This window comes from Medicago truncatula, chromosome 2 (assembly GCF_003473485.1).
Source record: "Medicago truncatula cultivar Jemalong A17 chromosome 2, MtrunA17r5.0-ANR, whole genome shotgun sequence".
Classification (NCBI taxonomy): Eukaryota; Viridiplantae; Streptophyta; class Magnoliopsida; order Fabales; family Fabaceae; genus Medicago; species Medicago truncatula.
This window is the reverse complement of record NC_053043.1, coordinates 26,723,554-26,744,335: the sequence shown is the minus strand read 5'-3', so window position 1 is coordinate 26,744,335 and position 20,782 is coordinate 26,723,554. Positions and strand designations below refer to the sequence as shown.

Here is a 20,782-nt window from a genome sequence, read left to right as displayed (position 1 = left end):
TGTGAAGCCCATCTCATCACAGAAGTGTTGAAGAGACACTCATAATCAATATTCATAAGCCAGAAAGAAACTCTATGGTTAGGGTTATCAAAATTCAACCTATCTTTCGTAAAAACAATAGAACTTAAAAATTCATAGGTGAAATTTTCATACCCCCTCATAGGTCTCAACATATCAACCCATCCTAACCTTTCTAGCAGATTAAACACATTATCTTTAATTCCTAGTTTATTCAAGTCATGGTTATCAGGGTACCTGCAAGGATGTAGATGTAACGCCCACTTTCGTTTAATCGTTATTTAATCGAGTTTAGGTGATTATATTATATTTATGTAATATATGTATGATTTTGATATGTTTTGATAAATTGTGGTGATTTTGATGATTTGATCGATGACGTGTTAAGTTATGAGTATTGAAGGATTTGATTATGATATGAGATTTATTTTATTGTTAAATAAAATAAAGATTTGAAAAATATTTAGTTGAGGGCTGTTTTGATATTTTAGATAGTTTTGGGGGAGAAAGTGAGATAAGATATGTAATTAGAAAAAGATATAAATAGGAGAAGACCTAATATTTTAGAAACTCATTGTACGTGAAAACTTTTGGAAGAAGGGAGAAAAGCCAAGTCTAGAGGAATCAAGGTAGAGTGCTGCGATTTTCTTCATTCAAGGTAAGGGTGAGACTAGTAATTCAATAGCATTGATTGTTGTAATTCTGATGATTAATTGACAAAGTTAGGATTGATTTAGAAAAGTTTTGGAATTAGGTTAAAACCCTAAAAATTGATGATCAAACGGTAAAACTTGTTTAGATTGATGTAGAAACCGTCCTTTAACCTTAGAATATGTTTAGGATGAATTCTGGAATCAAAATTAGGCTTTGAACCATGTTGTGTGAGGGATTTTTGAGAAAAACCCTAGTCTGCCCGTGCTTCTGTTCATCGCTCGCCACGGCGAGTGATGATCCTCGCCTCGCGAGTGATGAACTTCATCGCTCGCCACGCGAGCCCCTTTCCTTCGCCTCGCGAGTTGTTTGGTCCAACTCGCCATGGCGAGCAACCCTTTCTCGCCTCGCGAGCTCAGGCAGAGAGCATGTCATGTTTCATGTTTCGACCTTTTTAGTTGGACCTTGGATGCCTTTGAACACCTGAACATGCCTAGTATTGATTAGGAGTGAATGTAGGATCAGAGGAAACCCAGAACAAGCTTAGTTGGGAGTTGAGTGGTGCTCGCCATGGCGAGTAAGAACTCTCGCCTCGCGAGTACAACCAGATTGTAGTTTCCTGAATGTCTGTGCGATCTGTGTCGCACTTGTTGATCAAGAGTGAACCCCTAACTGGTAATGAGACCTAGTGATGACGTTTAATGCAGTCTGTAAAGCTATTGAGTTAAGTTGATATTATTTGAGCATGATTAAGGTATTATGCAATATGTAAGATATAATTGAAATGATTATGATTCTAGTAAATTGTTGTTGATATATTGATATCTCCTTGCTGTTATGCGACTTGACTATGTTGTTGCTGTTATTTAACTGAGTAAGCAATGTTTATATATGAATATAATGAAAATGATGACGTTTTGCATCAAGTTATTGAATGCACATGATTACGATGATTATGATGTTTTGTTCATCTGTGTCCATGCATAGCATATCATTGAGCTTAGTCCTCACCACGAAAATTAGGAGCTTTGTCCTCCGCACGTTTTATAGGAGCTTTGTCCTCCGCACGATTAAAGTATATTAATACTTATGATGACGATTGGTACCACATGCATATAAGGAGTCTAGGAGCATTGTCACATTGTCATGATTAAGATGCCTTGTTGATAATGAATGGATATGTGATTATGTGATAAGTGTTATTTGATTATGTTATGTTGTTTATAATGATTGGTTATATGATTACGTGATAACTGTTTAGCATTTATGCAAAGTTAATAATGGAATGATTGATGTTAATTTATGATTCGCAATTACATTGATTAATGTTATTTTATTATGAAATCTCACCCCTTCTGCTTGAAAATGTTGCCCTTCGTATGGGTAACTTGCAGGTGATCGTGCTTAGTGTGCAGTTGCCGTCGTGAGTGGCCTTGCCTTCACTGTGTCGTCTAGGTCGCTCTGATACGTAACGGGATGGGGTTTTATGATATAACATGCTTCATTCTTTTACGTGAACTGCTTATGTTTTGATAAACTCTTTTGAGATACTTATTGGGCCTGCGTGCCAAAATCGTTTTACGAATTATGATTATGATTTTCCGCTGCTATTTTAAAGATAATTTGTGAAGGTTGAATCATTATTTAACTGTTTTGGATTACGTTTCTATGTGATATCCCGTTTATGGTTTTTACTCTGATAATTGTTTAAGAAATTTGTATATTGGGAAAACGGGGTGTTACAATTGGTATCAGAGCAGGTTGGTCCGTCCGGTCAATTAGAGAGTCGTGTTGAGTCTTAGTAATATTTATATTACTATCTTATGCTGTTGTTGCTACTTTTGTAGAATATCAGAAATGGCTGGAAGGAATGATGCTGCGTTAGCTGCTGCTCTTCAAGCTGTTGCCCAAGCCGTGGGACAACAACCTAACGTGAATGCTGGTGCAAATGCTGAAGCTAGGATGTTGGAGACGTCCATGAAGAAGAACCCTCCGACTTTCAAAGGACGTTATGACCCTGATGGAGCCCAGACGTGGCTTAAGGAGATTGAGAGGATTTTCCGAGTTATGCAGTGCACTGAAGATCAGAAGGTGCGGTTTGGTACTCATCAGCTGGCCGATGAAGCTGATGACTGGTGGGTTGCTATTCTGCCTACCCTCGAGCAGGAAGGAGCTGTCGTGACTTGGGCTGTGTTCAGGAGAGAGTTCCTGAGAAGATACTTTCCGGAAGATGTTCGCGGGAAGAAAGAGATCGAATTCCTTGAGCTGAAGCAAGGAAATATGTCCGTGACAGAGTATGCTGCCAAGTTCGTGGAGCTGTCTAAGTTCTATCCGCACTATACTGCTGAGAATGCTGAGTTCTCAAGATGCATCAAGTTCGAGAACGGTTTGAGGCCCGACATTAAGAGGGCGATTGGATACCAGCAGCTGAGAGTTTTTCAGGATTTGGTTAACAGCTGCAGGATCTATGAGGAGGATACCAAGGCTCACTACAAGGTAGTGAATGAAAGGAAGGGCAAGGGACAGCAGAGTCGTTCTAAGCCGTACAGTGCCCCCGCTGACAAAGGGAAACAGAAGATGGTCGATGTTAGGCGGCCTAAGAAGAAGGATGCTGCAGAGATTGTGTGTTTCAATTGTGGTGAGAAAGGCCACAAGAGCAACGTCTGCCCTGAGGAAATCAAGAAGTGTGTCCGGTGTGGTAAGAAGGGTCATGTTGTAGCTGATTGCAACCGTACAGACATTGTTTGCTTTAATTGCAATGGAGAGGGTCACATTAGTTCACAGTGTACTCAGCCTAAGAGGGCGCCGACTACTGGTAGGGTCTTTGCTTTGACTGGGACTCAGACAGAGAATGAGGATCGTTTGATCAGAGGTACTTGCTATATTAATAATACTCCTTTAGTTGCTATTATTGATACTGGTGCTACGCATTGTTTTATTGCTTTCGATTGTGTTTCTGCTTTGGGTCTTGTTTTGTTTGATATGAATGGAGAGATGGTGGTCGAAACTCCAGCTAAGGGTTCGGTGATTACTTCTCTCGTATGTTTGAAATGTCCTTTGTCTATGTTTGGTCGTGATTTTGAAATGGATTTAGTTTGTCTACCTTTGAGTGGTATGGATGTGATTTTGGGTATGAACTGGTTAGAGTACAACCACGTTCTTATTAATTGTTTTAGCAAGTCAGTGCATTTCTCTTCCGTCGAAGAGGAAAGTGGTGCAGAGTTTTTATCTACTAAGCAGCTGAAGCAACTGGAACGCGACGGTATCTTGATGTTTTCGTTGATGGCTACTTTATCTATTGAGAATCAAGCAGTGATTGACAGGTTACCGGTGGTGTGTGAATTTCCTGAAGTTTTTCCAGATGAGATTCCTGATGTGCCTCCAGAGAGAGAAGTTGAGTTTTCTATTGATCTTGTTCCTGGAACGAAGCCGGTCTCGATGGCACCTTATCGTATGTCTGCTTCTGAGTTATCTGAGTTGAAGAAACAGTTAGAAGACTTGCTTGAGAAGAAGTTTGTTAGACCAAGTGTTTCACCTTGGGGAGCGCCGGTTTTGTTAGTAAAGAAGAAAGATGGTAGTATGCGGTTGTGTATTGATTATCGGCAGTTGAACAAGGTAACTATCAAGAATAGGTATCCACTTCCGAGAATTGATGATTTGATGGATCAGCTAGTGGGTGCGCGAGTTTTCAGCAAGATTGATTTGAGATCAGGTTATCATCAGATTAAAGTAAAGGATGAAGATATGCAGAAGACAGCTTTCAGAACGCGTTATGGTCACTATGAATATAAAGTTATGCCTTTTGGAGTTACCAATGCACCTGGAGTGTTTATGGAGTATATGAATCGCATCTTCCATGCATTTTTGGATCGGTTCGTAGTTGTGTTTATCGATGATATTTTGATCTACTCCAAGACTGAAGAAGAACATGCTGAGCATCTGAAGATTGTTTTGCAAGTGTTGAAAGAGAAGAAGCTTTATGCTAAATTGTCTAAGTGTGAATTCTGGTTGAAAGAAGTGAGTTTTCTAGGCCATGTTATTTCTGGTGATGGTATTGCAGTGGATCCGTCTAAAGTTGAAGCGGTATCACAGTGGGAGACTCCAAAGTCCGTTACAGAGATTAGAAGTTTCTTGGGTTTAGCTGGTTACTATAGAAGGTTTATTGAAGGATTCTCTAAGTTAGCTCTTCCGCTAACGCAATTGACTTGTAAAGGTAAAACTTTTGTGTGGGACGTCCATTGTGAGAAAAGTTTCGGTGAATTGAAGAAGCGTTTGACGACTGCTCCAGTGTTAATTTTGCCGAAGTCAGATGAACCTTTTGTGGTTTATTGTGATGCGTCCAAGTTGGGTTTAGGAGGTGTACTTATGCAAGAAGGTAAAGTGGTAGCTTATGCTTCAAGACAGTTGAGAGTTCATGAGAAGAATTATCCTACGCATGATCTCGAGTTGGCGGCTGTAGTCTTTGTATTGAAGATATGGAGACATTATTTGTATGGTTCGAGGTTTGAGGTGTTTAGTGATCACAAGAGTTTGAGGTATTTGTTCGATCAGAAGGAATTGAATATGAGACAGCGAAGATGGCTCGAATTGTTGAAGGATTATGACTTTGGTTGAATTATCATCCAGGTAAAGCTAATGTTGTTGCAGATGCCTTGAGTAGGAAGACATTGCATATGTCCGCCATGATGGTCAGAGAGTTCGAATTGCTAGAACAGTTTAGAGATATGAGTTTGGTTTGCGAATGGTCACCTCAGAGTGTGAAACTGGGTATGCTGAAAATTGATAGTGAATTTCTGAAAAGTATCAAGGAAGCACAGAAAGTTGATGTAAAGTTTGTGGACTTGTTGATTGCTAGAGATCAGACTGAAGACAGTGATTTTAAAATCGATGATCAAGGTGTGTTGAGATTCCGAGGAAGAATTTGTATCCCAGACAATGAAGAGATTAAGAAGATGATTCTTGAAGAGAGTCATAGAAGTAGCTTGAGTATTCATCCGGGAGCTACGAAGATGTATCATGATTTAAAGAAGATTTTCTGGTGGTCTGGTTTGAAACGAGATGTGGCACAGTTTGTGTATTCCTGTTTAGTTTGTCAGAAGTCGAAAGTTGAGCATCAGAAACCTGCTGGAATGATGGTACCTTTAGACGTGCCAGAATGGAAATGGGATAGTATATCAATGGATTTTGTGACGAGTTTTCCGAATACTCCGAGAGGGAGCGACGCAATTTGGGTTATTGTTGATCGGTTGACGAAGTCAGCTCATTTTCTACCGATTAATATTAGCTTCCCTGTTGCCCAGTTGGCAGAGATTTATATCAAGGAGATTGTGAAGTTGCATGGTGTTCCTTCGAGCATTGTGTCAGATAGAGATCCAAGATTTACTTCTAGATTTTGGAAAAGTTTGCAAGAGGCCTTGGGTTCGAAGTTGAGATTGAGTTCGGCGTATCATCCACAGACAGATGGTCAGTCGGAGAGGACAATTCAGTCGCTAGAGGATTTGTTGAGAATTTGTGTTCTTGAGCAAGGAGGAACTTGGGATAGTCATCTTCCGTTGATCGAGTTCACTTATAATAATAGTTATCATTCTAGTATTGGAATGGCACCGTTCGAGGCTTTGTATGGTCGGAGATGCAGAACTCCGTTGTGTTGGTTTGAATCAGGAGAAAGAGTGGTCTTAGGACCAGAGATTGTTCAGCAAACTACTGAGAAAGTTCAGATGATCCAAGAGAAAATGAAGGCGTCGCAGAGTCGACAAAAGAGTTATCATGATAAGCGTAGAAAAGATCTTGAATTCCAAGAAGGAGACCACGTGTTTTTGAGAGTCACTCCTACGACTGGTGTAGGACGTGCTTTGAAGTCAAAGAAGTTGACCCCGAAGTTCATTGGTCCGTATCAGATATTGGAAAGAGTTGGAACGGTGGCTTACCGAGTGGGTTTACCGCCGCATCTTTCGAATTTGCACAACGTTTTCCATGTGTCGCAACTTCGAAAGTATGTTCCGGATCCATCTCATGTAATTCAGAGTGACGATGTGCAAGTTAGAGACAACCTTACGGTAGAAACTTTACCGTTGAGGATTGATGATCGTAAAGTGAAGACGTTGAGAGGCAAGGAGATACCTCTCGTGAGAGTCGTTTGGTCGGGAGCGACTGGTGAAAGCTTGACGTGGGAGCTTGAGAGTAAGATGCTGGAGTCTTATCCAGAGTTGTTTGCTTGAGGTAAATTTTCGAGGACGAAAATCTTTTAAGTGGGGGAGAGTTGTAACGCCCACTTTCGTTTAATCGTTATTTAATCGAGTTTAGGTGATTATATTATATTTATGTAATATATGTATGATTTTGATATGTTTTGATAAATTGTGGTGATTTTGATGATTTGATCGATGACGTGTTAAGTTATGAGTATTGAAGGATTTGATTATGATATGAGATTTATTTTATTGTTAAATAAAATAAAGATTTGAAAAATATTTAGTTGAGGGCTGTTTTGATATTTTAGATAGTTTTGGGGGAGAAAGTGAGATAAGATATGTAATTAGAAAAAGATATAAATAGGAGAAGACCTAATATTTTAGAAACTCATTGTACGTGAAAACTTTTGGAAGAAGGGAGAAAAGCCAAGTCTAGAGGAATCAAGGTAGAGTGCTGCGATTTTCTTCATTCAAGGTAAGGGTGAGACTAGTAATTCAATAGCATTGATTGTTGTAATTCTGATGATTAATTGACAAAGTTAGGATTGATTTAGAAAAGTTTTGGAATTAGGTTAAAACCCTAAAAATTGATGATCAAACGGTAAAACTTGTTTAGATTGATGTAGAAACCGTCCTTTAACCTTAGAATATGTTTAGGATGAATTCTGGAATCAAAATTAGGCTTTGAACCATGTTGTGTGAGGGATTTTTGAGAAAAACCCTAGTCTGCCCGTGCTTCTGTTCATCGCTCGCCACGGCGAGTGATGATCCTCGCCTCGCGAGTGATGAACTTCATCGCTCGCCACGCGAGCCCCTTTCCTTCGCCTCGCGAGTTGTTTGGTCCAACTCGCCATGGCGAGCAACCCTTTCTCGCCTCGCGAGCTCAGGCAGAGAGCATGTCATGTTTCGTGTTTCGACCTTTTTAGTTGGACCTTGGATGCCTTTGAGTACCTGAACATGCCTAGTATTGATTAGGAATGAATGTAGGATCAGAGGAAACCCAGAACAAGCTTAGTTGGGAGTTGAGTGGTGCTCGCCATGGCGAGTAAGAACTCTCGCCTCGCGAGTACAACCAGATTGTAGTTTCCTAAATGTATGTGCGATCTGTGTCGCACTTGTTGATCAAGAGTGAACCCCTAACTGGTAATGAGACCTAGTGATGACGTTTAATGCAGTCTGTAAAGCTATTGAGTTAAGTTGATATTATTTGAGCATGATTAAGGTATTATGCAATATGTAAGATATAATTGAAATGATGATGATTCTAGTAAATTGTTGTTGATATATTGATATCTCCTTGCTGTTATGCGACTTGACTATGTTGTTGCTGTTATTTAACTGAGTAAGCAATGTTTATATATGAATATAATGAAAATGATGACGTTTTGCATCAAGTTATTGAATGCACATGATTACGATGATTATGATGTTTTGTTCATCTGTGTCCATGCATAGCATATCATTGAGCTTAGTCCTCACCACGAAAATTAGGAGCTTTGTCCTCCGCACGTTTTATAGGAGCTTTGTCCTCCGCACGATTAAAGTATATTAATACTTATGATGACGATTGGTACCACATGCATATAAGGAGTCTAGGAGCATTGTCACATTGTCATGATTAAGATGCCTTGTTGATAATGAATGGATATGTGATTATGTGATAAGTGTTATTTGATTATGTTATGTTGTTTATAATGATTGGTTATATGATTACGTGATAACTGTTTAGCATTTATGCAAAGTTAATAATGGAATGATTGATGTTAATTTATGATTCGCAATTACATTGATTATTGTTATTTTATTATGAAATCTCACCCCTTCTGCTTGAAAATGTTGCCCTTCGTATGGGTAACTTGCAGGTGATCGTGCTTAGTGTGCAGTTGCCGTCGTGAGTGGCCTTGCCTTCACTGTGTCGTCTAGGTCGCTCTGATACGTAACGGGATGGGGTTTTATGATATAACATGCTTCATTCTTTTACGTGAACTGCTTATGTTTTGATAAACTCTTTTGAGATACTTATTGGGCCTGCGTGCCAAAATCGTTTTACGAATTATGATTATGATTTTCCGCTGCTATGTTAAAGATAATTTGTGAAGGTTGAATCATTATTTAACTGTTTTGGATTACGTTTCTATGTGATATCCCGTTTATGGTTTTTACTCTGATAATTGTTTAAGAAATTTGTATATTGGGAAAACGGGGTGTTACAGTAGAGGTTTAGAGATTAGAATTTTGTACCTATCCCTTTGCTTGTTGTCCTGAAGGTGATGCCATGATTCTTGACTTGCGCTTTCTTCTTTGGGGGAGGTCCCCCTGATGAGCTGCCAACTTCTTTTCCACTTCTCTTTGAAGCCATTACCTTGACCTTGGTGTGATGGCGGTGAGGGTTTGTGTACGGGTTGTGTTGGTGGGAAAAGGTTGGTTTAGTGGTTTGGTGAGGGTTTAAGTGAGTTTTAGGGGTTGGGTTATGGAGATTGGTGAAGAATTTCTGGTTTTTGGGTTAGGTTTATGAGGGTTACGAATTTGGGTGATGTTGTTTGGATGGATGAAATTGGTTTTTGAATGGTGGGTTATGATTGGAATGGTGTTTGTGATTGATTGGGTGGAGAAATTTTGGGAATTGGTGAGATTTGGAGGGGGGGTGTGGAGGTTTGAGGTTGTATGGTTATGGAGGTTTTAGAGAGAAGGGTTAAGGTAGAGAGATGTTTGTGTTTGAGAGTGAAGGAAGAAGAAGGCCAAAAGGTAAGATTATACTTACCTGATATCGGGCACGACCGTGCCAAGCTTAGCACGGGCCGTGCCAACATTCTGGAACAATGGCCTATTTTGGGTAGTCAAGGTCTGGCACGGCCGTGCCAGTGTGAGCACGGGCCGTGCCAAGGTTCTGGAGGACGAGGCTTCAAAATTTTTCTGTTTTCTTGAATCCTACTCGGACAATCACCTACAAAATACTTAAAATAACAAAAACAAAATAAAAGCAGTTAAATGGGTGGGTTGCCTCCCACGAAGCGCTTCTTTATAGTCATTAGCTTGACGTTAAAGAAAGTGTCCATTAGAAAGGGTCAAAGATGTTGTATTGTGTAGATGACGCTAAAAAGCGTTCTTTCACATCATGTTCTTTGACCATATTGCAATAATAAAGGGCGGGACCTTCCTTAATGTTTTCAAACTCAAATCCTACCATGTCTTCACTCACTTGAAAAACTATCCTACCACTCTTAACATCAACTATAGGACCCGCAGTGGCGAGGAAGGGTCTTCCTAGTATCATAGGGCAATCGTGGTCTTCCTCGATGTCAACAACCACAAAGTCAGTTGGGATGTATATCCCTTCTATCTTAACGGGGATGTCTTCAACGTATCCGGCTATCGGGATGACCGAGCGGTCAGCCAATTTTAGTATCATCTCGGTAGGTTTCAACTCTCCTATTCCCATCTTTTTAAAGAGGGATAGAGGCAACAAACTAACACTGGCTCCTAAGTCACACAAGGCTTTGTCAACGGTCTCTTTTCCTATCACACAAGGGATGGCAAAACTACCTGGATCTCTAAGCTTTTGGGGTTGCTTCTTGACGATTGCACTACTTTCCCTAGTTAAAGCTATTGTCTCTTTATGATCTACAACCCTTTTCTTTGAAAATATTTCTTTTAAAAACTTGGCGTATAGAGGCATACGAAACAAAGCTTCAACAAAGGGAATCTTAATGCAAATCTTTTTAAGTATGTTTAAGAATTTAGCGAATTGAGCCTCCAATTTGAGCTTAGTAAGCCTTAATGGGTTAAGGTTTTTGTTCTTATCAAGCGGTTTCTTTATCGTATCCCTTTCACCTAGAAGCTTAACATTCTCTCCCATGACACTTTTGGCTTTATTAACGGTCTCTTCTAACCTACTGCCCCCGAGAGAAATAGCATTGACATGGGCTTTGGGGTTTGTTTCAGGTTGACCAGGAAAGACTCCTGGTGTTTGAGAAGAGGTGGCCACTTGTTGGGCTACTTGGGAGATTTGGGTCTCAAGCATTTTGGTGTGTGTGGCGATAGAATCAACCTTGGTAGTGAGCTTGGAGATAGAGTCGTTCAGAAATCCCGTTTGATTTTTCAGTTCTTGAAGATTTTTATTTTGATTGGCTATGCAATTTTCTAACAAAATCTCCAAACTTGATTTCTGAGCCACTCTCTGGTTGTTTCTATAGCCAGGTGGTGCTGCTTGTCCATAGGAACCTTGAGGATTTTTGTAAAAATTTTGATTTGGCCTCATTCCTTGGTTATATTGAGCGTAATTCAGTTGCTCAATATTGGCAGCACTACCTAACTGACAATCAACACCGATATGACCGGATATACCACAGATTTCACAAGGAGGGGATGCAGAAGAAGGTGTGACAGCATTAACATTAAGCTTTTCAAATTTTTGGGTTAATGCCTCAACCTTAGCAGCAAGGTGGTTATATTCAGAGACTTCGTCTATACCTGCCTCTTTCTTAGAGGGAGTAGGAGTGGTGACGGCTCTCTCGTTGGTCCATTTGTAGTGATTCTGAGCCATGTCTTCAATCAAAGCATAAGCCTCCGTATAGTTTTTGTTCATTAGAGCTCCACCTGCAGCTGCATCAACAGACATCTTAGTGGTATATAACAAGCCATTATAAAATGTGTGGACTATAAGCCACTTCTCTAGGCCGTGGTGGGGACAAAGTCTAAGCATTTCCTTGAAATGCTCCCACGCCTCATAGAGAGACTCCCCATCTTTTTGATTGAAACGAGTAATTTGATCTCTAAGTTTAGCGGTTTTAGATGAGGGGAAAAATCAGGCAAGGAATGCTCGCCTCATATCGTCCCATGAAGTGATGGAACCGACTTCTAGGGAATGGAACCAAGCGCTAGCTCTATCCCTTAAGGAAAAGGGAAAGAGATGAAGTCTTACGGCTTCTTGGTTCTCTTTTATGGTGCCACTGAGTCTAAGGAAGGAAGAAATATGGAGATTTGGATCCTCAGTGGGTGATCAAGAAAACTGATTTTGCTGCACCAAATTGAGTAGCGCAAGCTTGATTTCAAAGTTATTACCCGCAACCGTTGGGTCCACGATAATAGCTTGTGGCTCTTCCGTTGAAGGAGTAGCATACTCTTTGAGAGTGTGTTCAGCCATAGCAGTATTATTTTGTGCCTCTCTCTTTTTCTTACGCAAAATCCTTTCGATCTCAGGAATAAATTCTCCGACACTTTTACTTCTTCGCATAAGAAACCGAGAACCCAAGAAGTTAGTGGTAATACAAAGAAAGAAGTAGAAGAAAAGAGGAAGAGAAGAGAGTTCTAATCACAGAGAAAGAGTTAATCAAATTAGTTTACTCCCCGGCAGTGGCGCCAAAAACTTGATGAGATAAAACCGCAAGTGCACGGTCTTACCGAAGTAGTATTAAAAGAGTATCGTTCCGACAGGGAGTAGTTTAATTCAATTAACCTTTAGAGATGATTAGAAGAGAAGAGAATTGTAAGTTGGGGGTTTTCAAATGGTTGAAAATTAATATAATAAAAACTATAAGCTTATAATGTTATGTTAGACCAGTTTCTCTTATGTTCCTCTAGTAACCAAGCCTATTTCGTTGACTTGATTACTATTAGATTTTGGTTCCTCTAACAACCAAGCCTATTTCGCTGACTTGATTGTTATTAGTTCCCTTAAAGATTGAAACTATATGTCTCAAAGATTGCAAAGCCTATTTCGCTGACTTTGCAATCCTTGTCTAAATTCACTTGTTCGAATATCAAAGCTCCACTTGCGTTTTATGAATTGATATTTGGAATAATGGATAAACAATTATCAAACCCTCCACTTTCGTTTCCACAGTTTGATAATGGTTAATCCTTGTTAAAACGGTGAATTTATATAAGAAATTAGGGTTACATAAGATTAAGGCTTAGAGCTTGGTTTGATTAGGATTATGTCATTTAGACTCAGCCAACAATCCCAAGACAAGGAGAAGTCTACTCACTCATGTTCATCGTAGACATGGGGGAGAAGAGAGAAAGCATAAAAGTAAATGACAAGAAAAAAAAGGAAAAGAAAAGAACTTTAATTAGAAAAGCAATTGTCACTTATTGAATTCCAAGTGAAGATGATTATTTGTGATGGATGGCTACTCTATTTATAGCATTTGTTCGACTTAAAATCTAAGCTATTACATTCGGGCTAAAAATAGAGTAGCTTAAAATCTAAGCAAAAGTGACACTAGAGGGTGGCACGGCCGTACCAAGGTTAGCACGGGCCGTGCCAAGCTTCTGGCATGGGGGAGACATATTTTTGTCTCTCAATCTTCATATTTTTGCATCCAATCGGCTCCAAGTCCCTTTCTTTTGCTCCAAGACTCAATCCATCCAATATTCATTCCTGAAATAAAATAAAATGCAATTTAAAGTAAACTATCCTAAAAAGGAAATAATACTAAAATAAAATAAAATAAAATCTAAATAAAACTAAACTAAAAAGCATATAAAAGTAAGCAATAAATGACTCATCACAGCTCAGTTAAATAACAACAGCAAGACAGGCAGTATACGAAAACAGCATGACATAATAATATCAAATGTAAGTCAACAACATCTCAATTATACATTCATAATTCAAGTAATGCGTATAACATTATATCACATGATAATCAACATCAACACATCTTAAACAGCTTCACATATTATAATTAACATCATCATTAAGTCTCAATAGTACCCCAAGGTTCAACCCTTAACAACTTGTGCGACACAGATCGCAAAATCCTAACAAGGCACTCTATTTCTCGGTCACTCGCGAGGCGAGAGCCTCTGCTCGCCGTGGCGAGTTCAGGTCAGATTTCCAAAAGTTCATTCTACAATCTTTCCAGGTTCAATCTCATCCTACATTCTTTCCTAATCATTATTAGACATGTTCAGGCACTCAAAAGCATCTAAGGTTCAACTCAAAAGTCAAAATCACGAAATCTTGCAAGCTCTCTGGTCAAGCTCGCTAGGCGAGTTCATCTGCTCACTATGGCGAGCTGCAAGGTGCAACTCGTGAGGCGGGTAAGGTTTGCTCGCAAGGCGAGCGATGAAGTTCATCACCCGCCGTGGCGAGGATCATGGCTCGGGAGGCGAGCGATGAATGTCGCTACGGGCAGAAGTGCAGTTTTTTTTTATAAAAATCACTAATTCTCATGGCTTTAAGCCTAACATTGATTCCAGAATTAATCATAATCATTATCTAAGGTCTAGGGACAATTTCTACATCAATCTAACAAGTTTCCACCGTTTAATCATCAAAATTCTACAATTTTGACCTAGTTTCCAATTCCTTTAAAACTCATCCTAAATCATGTTAAACCTAATCATTGAATCACATACTTAATAGAATTGCAAGGTTAGTCTCACCCTTACCTTATAGATCAAAATCGCAGCCTCTAGGTCTCTCTTGCTCTTCTCTTGGCTTTTTCTCCCTTTTCTCCAAAATTGATCGTACGTTATATTTTTCTCTAAACTAGGTGTTCCTATTTATATCTCCTCCATCGATCTTATCTTATTTCTCTTTCTCCCCCAAAACTCTCTAAAATCTCAAAACAACCCCTAAACTCAATATTTATTTTATTTTCAAATCTTATTTTATTAAACAATAAACTAAGTCACAACTCCTCATAAATCACATAAAATCACCTTAATCATATAAACCTCTTAAATCACACATATATCATATAAATATAATATAAAATCATCTTAATAAATTCTAGACTCAATTAAATAATTAAATAATTCAAAGAGGGCGTTACACAAAGTCTTCCTACTCAAAGCATCAGCAACAATATTAGCCTTCCCGGGATGATAACTTAACTGAAAATCAAAATCCTTAAGTTACTTCAACCACCTTCTTTGCCTCATATTCAACTCTTTCTGATCACTGAACACTTCAAACTTAGAACCATACAGATAATGCCTCCAAATCTTCAATGCATACACAACTGCCACCAATTCCAAATCATGATTCGGATAATTCTTCTCGTGCACTTTCAACTGCCTCGAAGCATAAGCCACAACCTGACGATTCTGCATAAGCACACCACCAAGACCCATCTTAGACGCATCACAATACACAACAAACGATTCCTTCGGATTCGGAAAAATCAACACTAGAGCTGAAGTCAACCTCTTCTTCAACTCTTGGAAACTCTTCTCACACCTAGCATCCCAAACATAAGCTTGTCCTTTTCGAGTCAACTGCGTCAACGGCAACGCCAACTTAGAGAATCCTTCGATAAACCTTCGATAATAACCTGCTAATCCAAGAAAGCTTCTAATCTAAAAAACAGACTTAGGAGATTCCCACTGCAACACTGCATCAACCTTCGACGGATCCACAAAAATACCACCCTTAGAAATCACATGACAAAGGAAACTCACTTTCTGCAACTAAAACTCACACTTCGACAATTTAGCACATAATTGGTTCTCCTTCAAGACTTGCAACACAATCCTCAAATGCTCAGCATGCTCCTCCTCAGACTTCGAATACACCAAAATATCATCTATAAACACCACCATAAAACGGTCCAGATAAGGATGAAATATTCTATTCATATATTCCATGAAGATACCTGGCGCATTGGATACTGCAAATGGCATCACAGAATACTCATAGTGTCCATACCTCGTTCGGAACATGGTTTTAGGTATATCTTCCGCCTTCACTCTAATCTGATGATATCCCGATCTCAAATCAATCTTACTAAACACTTCTGCACCAACCAGCTGATCCATCAAATCATCAATCCTCGGAAGCGGATACCGATTCTTAATCGTCACCTTGTTCAACTATCGATAATCCACACACAACCTCATGCTTCCATCTTTCTTCTTAACCAATAACACTGGAGCACCCCACGGAGATACACTCGGCCTGATAAACTGCTTTTCAAGCAACTCTTCCAACTGCTTCTTCAATTCACCCAACTCTGATGCAGACATCCGATACGGTGTAACAACCCGATTTTTAGCTAGATTTATTTTAATTATTTTTATTATGTGTTTTATGTGCTTGTGTGTGATTATTTATCATTGGGTGCATTTTCATGGGTTTCCGTGTTGGAAGGGTATTTTAGTCATTTTGGACTTAGGGTTATTTTGGTCATTTTGTGAGAACGGGTAAAATTATAATTTTGGTGGGAATTACTTTTAATGATTAGTGAGAATAGTTATTTTACTAAGTTACTAAGTAAAGTTGAGATTTTTCAGTTTACTGACCGTTAGTGACATTTTACCTTTATTAGTTAATTATCGGTTAGAGTGTAGAAATTTTGAGATGTGAATAGAAATGGGTTAAGTCCATTAGGTTTTGGGTTAGTCCCATTAGAGGGTTATACCACAAAATAATTGTCTTAGAGAAAAACCTCGTTCATTTCATTTCATAGATATTTTCTATAGAGAGGTAGAGAGAGAAAGTGGGAGAAGAGAAGAACAAGGGTTAGAGAGAAGAGGAACTTGAAGAATTCAAGGGTTTGAATAATCATTGGAGCAAAAGTGAAGCTTGAGTTAATAGTGGGTGATAATTAAGGTAAGGGGGTTAGTGTTCATCATAATCACTTTTGTAATTTTCAATTATTTGTATGATAAGTGCTTAATTGGATGAATTGATTAATTGTTCATAAATGATGAAATTCGTGCTCTATTTATGAAGACATGTTTAGATGTATGAAGTTATGGATAATTGGATTGTTGTTTGTTGAAAGACATGTTCAAAGTATGAGAAGTTGGTATATGTTGAAAATATGCTTAATTGGTGAATTATGCTTTGTTGTTGAATTGTGATAAGTTTCATGATCAATTGATGTTGTTGTTGAATTGTGATAAGTTTCAAGATCAATTGATGTTGTTGTTGATATGTCATGTTGTTGATGATAATTCATGGTTTGGGTTTGCATGATTCATGATTGTTGTTGAGAAATGAGTTGTTGTTGGTGGTTTTGTAAAATGGGTTGATAATGAAGAAGTTTGATTTTGATGATGTTGAATGAGTTAAGGAAGTTGTTAGAATGATTTAAGATGATATGATTTTCTATTTTAATCACTTGGTTTGGGAGAGAAATCATTTTGGGAAGAAAACGGGTTTTTGAGTAAAAGTGGTTTTTAAGCGCTTTTATAAAATAAGTCATTTTGGGATGAGATTGATTAAGTTGCTTTATTGTTTAAATGTAAAGTTTTCAGGTGTGGTTTGTATGGTCTAAGTGTTAGGAATGCATTGGTGAAAACAGAACTGAAATCGGATTCGAAAACAAGATTTTATGCGCAAAAATGTAAAAATGCATTTTGCTGTACTGGTGAGGTGACACGACCGTGTGTCTAGATGACACGACCCTGTCAGATATGATGAGAATTGTTTGGAATGGTGAAACTATATGATGTGGTTGATGTTGAATGGTTATATTTTGGATATGATGTTTATCATGAGATATGTATGCTATCTTACTTAGAATGTAAGGAATGCTTGAATGGTGAAACTATATGTGATAGTTGATGTTGAATGATTGTATTGGATATGATGTTTATCATGAGATGTGTATGCTATCTTACTTAGAATGTAAGGAATGCTTGAATGGTGAAACTATATGTGATGGTTGATGTTGAATGGTTATATGTTGGATATGATATTTGTCATGAGATGTTGTATGTTCTCTTACTTGGAATATGAGAATTGTTTGGAATGGTGAAACTATATGATATAGTTGATGTTGTATGACATTGTTGATTATTGATAATCATGTTGATCTGTGTCGATGGATACTATGATTTAATTGTGTGTGGGCATGTTTTCTTGATAGTGAAAATGTTGTGGAGATAATCAATATAATTGGGTGTTGTCCTATATATTGAGGTGAAATTGTGGATTGTTGTCGCATTATCGAGTCCTTATGCATGTCCATGCATCATAGTCGTGTTGAGATGATGATTTATTCATTTTTGGGCTTCGGCCTAGCAAAGATCTTTTGAGATCTAGTTTTAGGGCTTCGGCCTGGCATAGATCTTTTGAGATCTAGTTATAGGGCTTTGGCCTGGCAGAGATCTTTTGAGATCTGGATACGATGTTTGATTTCGTTATAAGGCTTCAGCCTGGCAGAGATCTTTTGAGGTCTGAATATGGGTGACGACCCTGAGGTGATTTGGTACCACATGCATATATGTGTCAATAGGTGCATATCATGACATGAGTCTTATGATAAATGTGATTGGTGATTGTTCATGAAATATGATTAATGATTGTTCATGGCTTATGATTGGTGTTTGTTCATGATGTATATGATTGGTGATTGTGTATGAATAAATGTGAATTGATATTTGTTCATGACACATGTGATTGATGATTATTGATGTGAGATATTGGGGTTTTGATGTAAGTATATATATGAGAATATTATTATTGATCAAGTGCATGATGTTTATATTGAAATATTCATGCTAACTGTTATTTGGATTATGATGATGTAATACTTACCCCCAATGGATCTGTGATGGACCGCCTACCTATCTGTATGGATGGGTAGACGTTGTGCAGGATTAGTTGCTTGGTGGATATTGGGAGCTACCTCCGATATCGGTGTTTTTAGAGTCTAGGTTGGCTCTGATCTAGGCGTCTGTTATGTCTGTCTAGATTATAATTTGTTTTGGATTTTGTTATGTTTGGAGATTACCCGTATGTTGGGATTTCGAGATGCATCTATGTTGATGTAATGATTGATTCATGACATGTATATTTGGATTACTCTGGTTTATATTCCACCGCGCCTGTTGAGGTTTATATACATGTTTATTGGTTTTTGAATTTTGGATGATGGCGTAGCCTCTATTTCTTGAATAAATGTATTATTCGCATGTTTAATTGCTTTAATAGAAATAGGAGTGTTACAAGTTGGTATCTGAGCCGTGGTCGGTCTTGTCCGGACTAGTATTCATTGAATTTCATGTTTGTATGCGAATGGTATTGAGTTACCTTCGGTACTTGTTGTGTTGTTTCGTTCTTTTAGGTGGGTTTGAGCGTATTGGGGGAGTAGCAGGTTGCTTCTAGTGTGTTAGTCTGGCAAGGGAAGGTATCTTTGGCTGCGGAGGCTCAGTTGGTTGTGGTTTGTGTTAAGTGTCGTGTTGATTTTGTATTTTGTTTGCTTCTTTGAAGGAGAATCAGTTGTGTGCTAAGTTGTCTAAGTGTGAGTTTTGGTTGCGGGAAGTGAGTTTCCTTGGTCATGTGATTTCTAAGGGTGTTATTTATTTGGATCCTTCTAAGGTTGATGCAGTATGGCAGTGGGAATCTCCTAAGTTTGTTTTTGAGATTAGAAGTTTTCTTGGTTTGGCAGGTTATTATCCGAGGTTCATCGAGGGATTCTCTAAGGTGGCGTTGCCATTGATGCAGTTGACTCAGAAAGGACAAACTTATGTTTGGGATGCTAAGTGTGAGAAGAGTTGAAGAAGTGGTTGACTTCTGCTCCAGTGTTGATTTTGCCGAATCCGAAGGAATCGTTTGTTGTGTATTGTGATGCTTCTAAGATAGGTCTTGGCATTGTGCTTATGCAGAATCGTCAGGTTGTGGCTTAGGCTTCGAGGCAATTGAAAATGCATGAGAAGAATTATCCGACTCATGATTTGGAATTGGCCTCCGTTGTGTATGCATTGAAGATTTGGAGGCATTATCTGTATGGTTCTAAGTTTGAGGTGTTCATTTACCACAAGAGTTTGAAGTATTTGTTTTATCAAAAAGAGTTGAATATGAGGCAAAGAAGATGGTTGGAATATCTTAAGGATTTTGATTTTCAGTTGAGTTATCTTCCCGGGAAGGCTAATGTTGTTATTGATGCTTTGAGTAGAAAGACTTTGCATATGTTTGCTTTGATGGTTAAAGAATTGGAATTGATTGAGCAGTTACGAGATTTGATTTTGGTTAGTGAGTTGACACCGGATGGTGTGAGGTTAGGGATGTTGAAGTTGACAAGTAATATTTTTTGGAAGAGATCAAGAATGGTCAGAAGGAAGATTTGGAACTCGTGGACCGAGTGACGTTGGTTAATCAAGGTAAAGGTGGAGACTTTAGATTGGATGAGAATGGTGTTTTGATGTTTCGTGATCGATTTTGTGTGCCGGATGTTATTGAGCGTAAGAGGCGGATTTTGGACGAAGGTCATAGAAGTAGTTTGAGTATTCATCCAGGAGCGACTAAGATGTATCAAGATTTGAAGAGGTTGTTTTGGTGGCCTGGAATGAAGAAGGAGATTGGTGAGTTTGTTTATGCTTGTTTGCTTTGTCAAAAATCAAAGATTGAACATCAGAGACCGTCGGGTTTGATGCAACCGTTGTTTGTGCCAGAGTGGAAGTGGGATAATATTTCTATGGACTTTGTTCGAACGTTGCCTAAGACTAGTAAGAGTTTTGATTCCATTTGGGTGATTGTTGATCGGTTGACGAAGTCGGCACATTTTGTTCCTATTAAGACTGGTATGTCTGTGGCATAGTTGAATGAGATCTACATTGAGCAGATTGTTAGATTGCATGGTATTCCTTCTAGTATTGTGTCAGATCGGGATCCGAGGTTTACTTCTAAGTTCTGGGAGAGTTTGCAAGCTGCTTTGGGAACTAAGTTGAGACTGAGTTCTGCTTACCATTCTCAGACCGATCGGCAGACGGAGAGGACTATTCAGAGTTGGGAGGATTTGTTTAGAGCTTGTGTGTTGGAGCAAGGTGTTTGTTGGGTTGATTGAGTTTACTTACAACAACAGTTTTCATTCTACTATCAGAATGGCTCTTTTTGAGGCTTTGTATGGTAGGAGGTGTAGAACACCGTTGTGTTGGTTTGAATCCGGAGAAAGCGCTTTGTTAGGACCGGAAGTTGTGCAAGAAACTACGGAAAAGGTTAAGATGATTCAAGAGAAGATGAA

The 20,782-nt window shown here is 38.7% G+C and overlaps 1 non-coding gene across 1 annotated transcript; it reads left to right on the top strand.

Moving 5' to 3' along the window:
• Positions 1-11,533: 11,533 nt before the first annotated feature.
• Positions 11,534-11,640, top strand: LOC120578767 (small nucleolar RNA R71). Its single transcript, XR_005644578.1, has one exon. It is a non-coding gene; the product is annotated as a small nucleolar RNA R71 (small nucleolar RNA).
• The last annotated feature ends 9,142 nt before the right edge of the window (positions 11,641-20,782 follow it).